This window comes from Phyllopteryx taeniolatus, chromosome 13 (assembly GCF_024500385.1).
Source record: "Phyllopteryx taeniolatus isolate TA_2022b chromosome 13, UOR_Ptae_1.2, whole genome shotgun sequence".
In the NCBI taxonomy this organism is placed as follows: Eukaryota; Metazoa; Chordata; class Actinopteri; order Syngnathiformes; family Syngnathidae; genus Phyllopteryx; species Phyllopteryx taeniolatus.
Window position 1 is genome coordinate 2,717,895 of NC_084514.1, and position 10,035 is coordinate 2,727,929.

Genomic DNA, 10,035 nt, shown 5'->3' on the forward strand with positions numbered 1-10,035 from the left:
GGGATATCTGGTTGCACTTTTAAAAATGTAATTTTTACTATGAGTTTTGACCCCTTGTCCTTACGCATGTGTTTTACATAACTTATAATGGGGAACATGTTGGTGAAGGTGAGCGGCTCCAGGCCAGCGTGGATCAGATACGCCTTCAGGGCCTTTTTCGGATTCTTTTCTGCACAATCCGATAAAAGTGCAGATCGTTTGCTTATGTAGTGTTAATGTTGACAGCAAATTTTGTTTTCAGACAGTAAAGCATCAGATCTCACTTTGACAACTTTTCCAGGTAGCATTTACAGTGGGATGGAAAAAGTCGAACCCTTTCAAATTTCTGCATACATTGGTCATTAAAATATACTCTAATTTTCATCTAAATCACAAGAATAAAAAGTCAGCTTCAACTAATACCACACAAACAATATGTTTTCATATCTTTATTCAAAATAAACATTCAGAGGACAGGGAAGAAAAGTAAGTGAACCTCTCTCCTACGGCTTCTCCAAGAGCTAATCAGAGTCAGGTGTGAGCCAACCTGGAGCCCAAGCAATGGGAGTTGATTAACGCTGCTGTGGCCATTCAAAAAGTCACAAGGTTAGAATTGTCCTCTCCCAATAAGCATTACCTGATGTGTACCATGCTTTGCTCTAAAGAGCGCTCACATTTGTATTAATTTTTTTTATTAAGATTAGAGCACATTCAATGTATGATCACATAATTTGGGCGAGAGGCATGGTACACCCTGGACTGGTTACCGGTCAATCGTAGGGCACATATAGACAACCATGAACATGTCGTCTTCCAGTGACCTTACGTGCATGTTTTTAAATTGTGGACATGCTCAACACAGGGAGGCCGGAACGAATATTACAAGTCAGTGCCTTGGACTGTGAGGCAAACATGCTCACCACTTGTATTGTGTTTGATGTTGGAGGTTCCACTGCATTTAAGATGATATAGATGAGCAACTCTTTTTCACTATTTGCACACCTATTCATAAATTGTTATTGTGGGTTTTTTTCGTAGAAATAACTTGCTTGGGGCGTCTGAATGGCTAAAATGGCTGTATGGTTTATTGGACCACCTGTTGTTGTGGTATTCATCTCATTGTGAATATTGTTTTAATGTGGACTAGTAACAGTCCTGCCCTGCGATTGGCTGGCGACCAGTTCAGGGTGTACCCCGCCTCTCGCCCGAAGATAGCTGGGATGGGCTCCAGCACGCCCGCGACCCTTGTGAGGATAAGCGGAACGGAAGATGAATGCATAGTAACAGTCCAAAATGTGACGGTTTGGACAGAGGTTTATTTCATTCTTAAATGAGGGAATACGTTTTGTTTTTGTTTTGACTCGTCTGTGATTAAGGGCTATACAAATTAACGACTTTTGAAAAACACCTGCAAAAGGTGGCTTCAGATGCATGCAGACCTTTTTTCCATTTGTTAAATGGCTGCACTCAGTGGCGGTCCTGGCAGCATAAGCACAGCAAAGGGAAGATTAGAATGTGCACTGCGCAATACATTGCTACACGAGTCAAGCCCTTCATGTGACGTCTTATAAGTGTCAAATAGAAAAAAAAAAAAAAAGTAAAAGATTACCCAGTGGTGAATGAATTCATCTTAATTCATGCATTATTTTTGATGCGAGCTTCCACGACCTTTGGTGGACAAGAGATTAGTTTAAATTGCTGTAAAACTTCTCGGGGCTTGATTAAAGGAGCAACCTTTGAAATAAAGTGCAGCTCTGTTGGCTTTCATGTAATCTTCAGGGTAGAAAATATCACAGCTCGGCACATGAAAACAAGAAAACACAGCATACATGCAGCGTTCCAGACACGTGCATATGCATACATCCACAAGTTGCAGCGGGGCCCAGTGAAGTCGGATAGCCGGCATGTTTGGGGGACAGGGGGGATGCAAAGAGGTGCCAAAGACCACAGCTCACTGTGGGTGGTGCCAAGCAGCACTGAGCGCCCGCTGCCATCCAAACATAAATAAAGTGCTTTTGGCTCCTTTAAACCACCCGTGTGCGCTGCGTATCCGCCAAGCATGACATTCAAAACGGGACAAATTTGATACAATCACAGGCTGGAAATAAACACGTCTTGGACCGAGAGGGTGTGAATCAGATGGTCGGTCAGTTATTAAGTTTCTTAGCACAACTTCAAGATAGATTCTTTAGACAAGTTTCTCCTCATATATTTCGTCTTCATACTAAGCGTTACCCAGGGGAGGTATTTAGTGTATTTAATTACATTAACCTACAATTGTAAATGCCTCAAATGTTTTAAGAGTGTGTTGAGAGAGGCAATCACCAAAAGGATATGCCCAAAACGATATGATATGTGGACTATAATGCCCCACAGAGTAGCATAGCAATCCCAGGTGCTACGGAACAAGAAAAACAAAACAAAAAAAAAGGCTGGCGTAAGAGATCTTATTAGAATATACACATCCATCCAGCCAAATAAGTTCTCAAGTTCTCTGTGGTCTTGAAGCAAAACTCCAGCACCACCCTCGCCTTCACGTTACACTTCCTCAAGGCCACACCATTCAAATTAGGGCCAGAGTGCAATATGTCTCTTCAACTAATATAAACAGCCATCTTGGCTTCCCCGATTAAAAAGATTTAAGAGCTGGCACTCAAATTTGTCTTCTTTTTAGCTATCTCAAATTTTCATGCATAACACAGAATGGGCACTTGTTAATAATATCAGGATGAACATCAGATTTAAAAAAAAAAAAAGGCATTTGTTGCAATACAGAAAAGAATATACAGTGGAAGTAAAAAAATAAGTAGACTAAAATTCTAAGTGGTAAGACTCCAGTTACCATATTAGTGGTCACCTTTTATTTAAGGCTGTGTGTGTGACCATTAATTATTATTTTTTATTATTATTATTATTTTTTTTAAAAAGCAGTTTGGCTTACACCTTTATTAAAGTTCAAACTGAATGTTTTGTTGTTTTTACTATCAAGAGTTGTTGTTATTTTTACACTTGTAGTACCATTTAATCAGAAGTGAATGAAGAATGTTCTCTAAACCATTGTCCCGGAACAGATTGAGTTTGCCCTTAGGAGGTACCACTGTGGTTGCTAATTTCCAGCGAATCACTCATGACAAAAACATTTCTTCGAATGAGTTTACTCGATACACTCTTTGTGCTAGAGCTGTGAGTGTGTGTGAATGTGTGTGCGCGCTCCTGTGCTTGTGTGATGCTGCACTTCCAAATAGCTGCAGGCTCCAGCCCCTCTCTTCACCCTTGTATCGCTGCTGACTGATTAAGGCCCTGATCTCCACTGCTTCTTGAACAACACTCACACTGCTGATGGAGTCTTGCACACAGTGACTCTTGGGTGGGGAAACGGGCAAGTTGCCATGGCAACACACCACACTCTCTGCCAAGGAGCTGACCCGCTGCCCACAAGCTCTGCCGAACAGTCTCGCTTTTCGTGTCTCGTACTCTCCTATTGTGTCCTCACCTCTGTTCACGCTGAACCATTTTTGAGGTTTAAATACTTCTTTGCATTGGCTTGAGGAAAACCCCATTCAGGGGGAACACTACAAAATTCCTTATAGGTATATTTCAGAGTCTGTACTTTTGTTCTCTTAAATGAGTTGAATCAGTGCTTCTACTTTTACAACCGTCTTTCAAAACTTCATTAATCTGCACTTTTATTGAAGTACAAAGTGTGAGTAGTACTTTTGCCCCTTCTGGATTTTTTTTTTTTTACCATTATATCTACTAACACTATATTGAGGAATGGCGGTATCTCAGCTGATAATGGTTTTTTTTGGCCCCTCAAAAAAAAGCGTTTTCATGTGGAGATAACTTTTCTTGGTTTTTTTTCTTCTTGAACAGGCAACTTGAATGAAAATTCTTATCTTTCATCATAGGAAGGGGTGAATGTCCGCCGGCCCGACTATGTGGAGGCCTGGCCTGGTTTGGGCCCGTTCCCATGTAGGAGTTACTCCAGGCACTGGACGCTGCACTCTATTCCAGAGCAGTGACTCCCACAGGAAGTAACACATTAACAGAACAATCAGGTTCCTTGTTAGGGAGCTTTACACGGCCAGAGAATGCCGTTAACACCACTGGGAGGGGGGGTGTCTGGTCAGTTGATCGGCCTGACAGATGAAAGTTACACTAAAGTGCAAAGCTGCAACTTGTTCTCTACATGTTTGTTTTACATTTTTAGCTAAATATAACAACAAACAGAGTCATCCCAAAGACTATTTGTCTGCTTCATTAGGGAGAGTTTTTGATTTTTAAAAAACACAGCATGTTGCTACTATTCCCTGATTGCGCCGCAGCAGATTGCAAGCCCAGGAGAAAAAAAAACATGCTTGAACAACTAAAAGCAAACTTATTCCACAGCATATCATGATGAACATACTGTGCACGGTATCTGCATGGTTCAAGTAAGTAAGACTTGATACTTTTTAGACTAAGCAACTTCGGTCATATTAAAAGACCTCATTCACAATATGGTCACTTGAGTGAGCGATATGGGCAATGGTACAGGTGCCATATTTCACCAAACCAACTTTTTCTAGTATTTGGGGTATATCGTCTATGGTGCCTCATTAAACATGCAATATGAAATAAAATCGCCTCGGCATTCCTGAGTCCCAGACGATTTTCTGCAGAGAGGCCAGAAATCAGGTCAGTCAAATTTCTCCAGTTTATTTATGTCACTAGCGAAGATCTCCGCTTACCTCTCGGCTCTGAGCCAGCGCTGTCAATACAAACACGCGTGCGCTCACAAGTGGGTCTTCTACACAGAGGCAACCAATCACAAGAAAGTGGACGGTCTTAGCCAAATATGGACAAAGCAGATACAAAACTGGGTCAAACAGAAGTAGCTGTCAGAGGGGCCTTTTCTGCTCATATGACAAAACCAAGGTGTTTTTTGAAATGAAACTGACACTTTTATACTAGTCACTGACGGTGTAGTGGTACACTCGCCTGACTTTGGTGCAGGCAGCGTGGGTTCAGTTCCCACTCAGTGACAGTGTGAATGTGAGTGCGAATGGTTGTCCGCGTCTATATGTGCCCTGCGACTGACTGGCTACCAGTTCAGGGTGTAGTCCGCCTTTTGCCCAAAGTCACCTGGGATAGGCTCCAGCACCCCGCGACCCTAACCAGGATAAGCGTTGTTGAAAATGGATGAATGGACTTTTATACTAAGTCCATGTTAGAGAGTCACTCTATGGAGGTCTAAATAGCCAAAATATGGGACCTTTAACAAGAAATATAAAATCTTAAGTGGTTGCTGCTTGCAGGTAGCATCCTTGACTCATGCAAACAACCTAAACCTACCTCATCTACACTCAGCAATAATAAATTGTTATTGTCAGCTCGTTTCAGACAATTGTGCAACAATGTATATTGTATGGGCCCTTATTTTGAAAAAAAAAAAATCAAATGCCACGTAGTTCATTTTGTTTGTCGAGTTCATGTGAAACAATTCTAAATAACAGGCCAATATTTAACTTGTTTCTTGATTTAGTTAAGCTTTATGAGTCTATTTTAACGATTATTTAGGTGTGCGGTAAAGGCTGTCCAGACAAAAATATGGAAATATCCACAAATGCTGACAGTCAAATTATTAGGTACACCTGCATCCTCTAATGACAGCCAACGCATCAAACATTCTGTCTTTACAATATACACAGGAAATTACAGTATTACCTTAATAAATAGACTTTATGGGCATTAAAGTGTAGTTCCCACTAGATTGTGCCAGCATATTTAATGTTGCCAGCAAGTGTATCTCTCAAGGCTAATGGCAATGTTTGGTGTCTCGGTGATGTCAGTATCGAGATAATGCTGCTTTTTGTTCTAATCAGATAACCATTTTAAAGGTGCAGAACTGAAATAGCTCGCTCTAGGCCACGTCGCTTTTCAAACATTTCTTTCCGAGAGCAGTTTTGCGAGCGAGCTCAATGTGTGCTGACAAGAACGTGAACCACGCTGAAGGCCACCGCAACAACAATTATGCAAGCTGTTTCGCACTCTACTACCCCCTCCTCCTCCTCCATCCCCTGCGCCCACCCTCGGAAGGGAGGGGAGCCTGGCAGTATGTGTGGCAGGTGGACTTCCTGTCTTTGTAATTAGAACCAAATTAGGTTAAAATACAGTTTTCCCCACAGCCCGCCGTCCACGAAGAGCTCCCTTCGCCTGTGCTCCCAAGCAGAATTAGCTCTGCCCCACAGTGGGACACGCCTGTGTGCCGCATGGCTGCTGTTTGTGATAGCACCTGCACACTAAATATTGAAATACTGTATATAGCTTCAGAGTCTTTCCACGCCGGGGCTGCTGCTATTGTGGCAGCGTAGGCTAAATTGGGTCCTTTTGGTTGGAGTCTTTAGCAGAGCTTCAATTCACAACTGATGGATCCACATTAATTTCCTTCTCACACCTGCCTCCTTTATCTGCTCTCAGATAGCACAGCAGCAGCAGCGGCGCTTCTGCCGGCCAGCGTGCCAGCCTTTTCTGTGATGAATAATGGGCACGCCGAGCGCATGCCTCTCTCAACCTACACAGCCACACGCTATTATTCAGTGCAGTTGGTGGCGCGGGAGAAAATGTACCTGAGAAACTGTGAAATCCAGCATGTCCGGGGCTGCCAATGCGAAGGAGAACAAAACAGGGAGGAGGACAGGTGCAGCTTCCCTCCTGCTGTTGTGAGTGTTGAGAGCGCGGATGACTCAAAAACACAAGCTGCTTTTTTCAGCGACATTGAAATACAATGGCCCATTTTGACAAATATGGAGTTAAAATTACAAGTAAAAGACCAAAAACTACAATGCTGAAGTGTTAGGCCACCGTCAGATTGGCTGTTTTAGCAATGCTATAATGCTGTCTGATGACAACCATGTATATTTCTTAAAGCAATAAAACATGTTTTATAGTGACGCATTTCATAAGAACATACAAACTAATGTTATAGACAGCTTTAACACCATCAAGCTAACTTTCAAACCCTTGCTGTATGTTGTACGTTTTAAATCATAAGCAGACTGTCTGAACACGTTTTTATGACTTTCAACCTGCCCATCATGGGTTACATGACTGGTTTGACAGTTTTTACATCAGATGCCCTGCACAACCCAGCCATTTTTCATTGGGTGGCTAAGGGGACACTGACTGGGAATCGAACCCACGCTATCTGCATGGACGGCAGCAGCATGTACCACTACACTGCCAGCGCAGTGTTTAAATGAGTACCTATGTGCAAATGTAATAAAAGAGTTACAATAACAAGTGGATAGAGAAGTACCGCTCAGCCCGGAACAAAGTTTGGTAAAACAAAGCTTACAATTTCATCAGAGCATTGCATTGATATTTTACACTGAAATCAGCATAGAGTGGGACCATGACAAGACTGTGTTTGAGGTTACGAATGGCGTGCATTGAACTGGCACTGTTAAAACTATGTTGCCTCGCAGTACAAGCAAGCATGTGTTTTTTTTTTTTTTTTTTTTTTTTTTTTAAAATACAAATTTACAGTAAATTAGGCCTTTACTAGCATAGGTAGGTTAGTGATGGACTATACCATAACCTTTTTTTGACACTTTCCCATTACATCGCCGGCGTAGGAATGGAAGACACCCGTAAATCAAGAACTCCCTGTAATTCATCATTTAATAGCTAACCAGTGAAAAATATACCTTTTTCGGCCGCTGGAAGAGTGCCGCCGGAGCCGGAACCGGTGGCGGCCGCTGGACCAGTGCCGCTGGAGCAAGGACGGGGGCCGCCGGAGCTGGGACGGGCGGCGGCCGCTGGACGGGCGCCGTCAGAGACGGGATGGGTGGCGGCCGCTGGACGGGTGCCACCGGATCCGGGACGGGAGCCTGGCGCAGCTGCAGAGGAGCCAGAACTGGAGCCTGGCGGAGCCGCAGAGGGGTCGGCCGCTTGATGAGCACCGCCGCAGCAGACGAGGAGCAGGAACGGGGCCTGCAGTCGCTTCCTCAGCCTGCCACCATTGCGGTTTGGGAGCAGAGGAAACTAGTGGGGCAGAGTGCACAGAAAGTCAGGAAGGTGAGGTAGGAAAAACAAGTGTTACAGAACGAGGTGGCTTGGGGGCAGGTTTGGATGGATGCGACGTAATTGGAGGCGTGGAACAAGGTGTGGGAACTGGTGAAAAATTAAGTGACTTGGGTACAGGAGAAAAGAACGAGTCCAAAATTTGACCTTTACTTTGGCGCCTCAGTTGGCCACCACGCGGCGGTCCTGGATAAATTGCTAAATGGGTGCCCATGTAAAGGTCAGCGGAAAAGGGGAAAAGTGACAAAAACTGACTAGGACGGGGGACAACTAGGGAAGGAAACGGAAAAATCAAAATCCGTCTGAGTCAGAAAAATCTGAATCTAAAAAACAATGTGGAAGTAAAATTGTAGGGCATGGGGAATAACTAGGAAAAGTGGCAGACATAGGTGAAAAAGACAGAAGACTGAACGATAGGGGTTACTGGAGGAGGGTAGGTAAGGTTGGCAGGCTGAGGGCGCTGGGAGGCAGACTGGTGGCGTGCAGGGTGACGTCATGTTATTCCCGCTGGATCCTGTTCATTCTGTCATGGTTGGGGTTGTCGAAGGAGAGGAAGGCAAGGCAAAAAAATATTTGATCTCCAAAAAGGGCAAACAAGGAACATGGATAAAGCAAAACTAAACAAAGTCCCACAACAGGTAACAAAGATACACTTGAATACCTAAAACTGGAAACAAACTATGACTGGTGAGAAAGGCGTGGAACAGATAGGGCCAATGTTACCTGACAATGACATACCAGAATGACAATGACCAGACAAGAAATGAAAGAAACCAGGGAACTAAATACAAACACATTGATGAGACAACGAGGAACACCTGGACAAGACACGAGTGGCTGGAGGGAACTGATTGGTCGACACAAGGCAGGAGGTTGACGAGAACAGGTGGACACAATAACTAAATGAGCACACGACAAACATGGAACACAGAAAAACATGGAACAAAACTAAACACAACCCAAACCAAAACACAGACCATGACACTGAACCAATTAAAACAGACTTAAACAATAACTTAAATCACACTTTTTAAACACATTGTAAAAGTAAAAGACAAAAAGACAAAAACAAAATCAAATTGCAAGCATAAATGTCTGTGTTCATACTGTACATGTGCTTTTACGAGTTTTGTGTGACATCTGTGAGTCTACGTGTGGGGGTCTAAACGTGAGCTGTGGTTATCAGCAGCTTCTGCGTGAGTGTGCGCTTGTATTTTACTGTTCCCCCGCCTTCAATAAACAGTTGAAAAGTGCATCGGCAGGCTCTCCTTTCCCAAATGTGAGGGCATTACATTATGTAAGTATTCTGTAGAACCCCCCCCCCCAAAAAAAATAGATCACTTTAAGAAAGTGTATAGCCCATCTATTCCTTAGCTGTCAGGCTACTTCCTGGTTTATGGAGGATGACAAACAGATGGACAGTGCCATTATGATTCTGGGGGGTGGACTGTTCCATTCCATCCATCTGTCACAGTAGTAATAAACCAACTGTTTACTGTAAAAAAGGAGCATTAAAACAACAAAGCTAGTGGCAGCCTAAGACTTTTACATCATACTTATATCATTCTTTGTAAAGCCGAGGGGAACTCATCTGTCTGTATGGTGTTCATTGTTCTATGACCTAACATGGATGCTCTCGGCTGGGGGGGGGGGGGTCTAAGACCTGCTGGTGCAGAGCCCGAAGCTGTCACAAGTGACGGACGGGGGGAAGAAACAACGAACGGGATGAAGAGAACGACCCCAAAAGGGCAGTCATGGAAGGGAGGGATGGAGCGAGAGATGGTAGAAGGGAGGGAGGGTCTGGGATAGAGGTGTTTGGAAGTAGTGATGGGAAAAAAGAGGAGTGTAACGTCTCCTGCAATGATTCAGGGGCTGACCCCACCAGCTGGAGAATAATTGCTGAGTTGGGGAAGGGAGAGGAGAGCAGGCTCTCATGATTGACTTGTCATTGATCATAATCTTAATTGCAGGCATCCAAATCCCCGGGGTGTG

At 43.7% G+C, this 10,035-nt stretch overlaps 1 long non-coding RNA gene across 1 annotated transcript; it reads right to left on the minus strand.

The window, feature by feature from the left end:
- Nucleotides 1–508: 508 nt before the first annotated feature.
- On the minus strand, nt 509–8,918 carry LOC133488298 (uncharacterized). Its single transcript, XR_009791605.1, has 3 exons — nt 7,668–8,918; nt 4,710–4,768; nt 509–4,634 (listed from the first exon to the last, which is right to left on the minus strand). It is a non-coding gene; the product is annotated as an uncharacterized LOC133488298 (long non-coding RNA).
- Between the last annotated feature and the right edge of the window lie 1,117 nt (nt 8,919–10,035).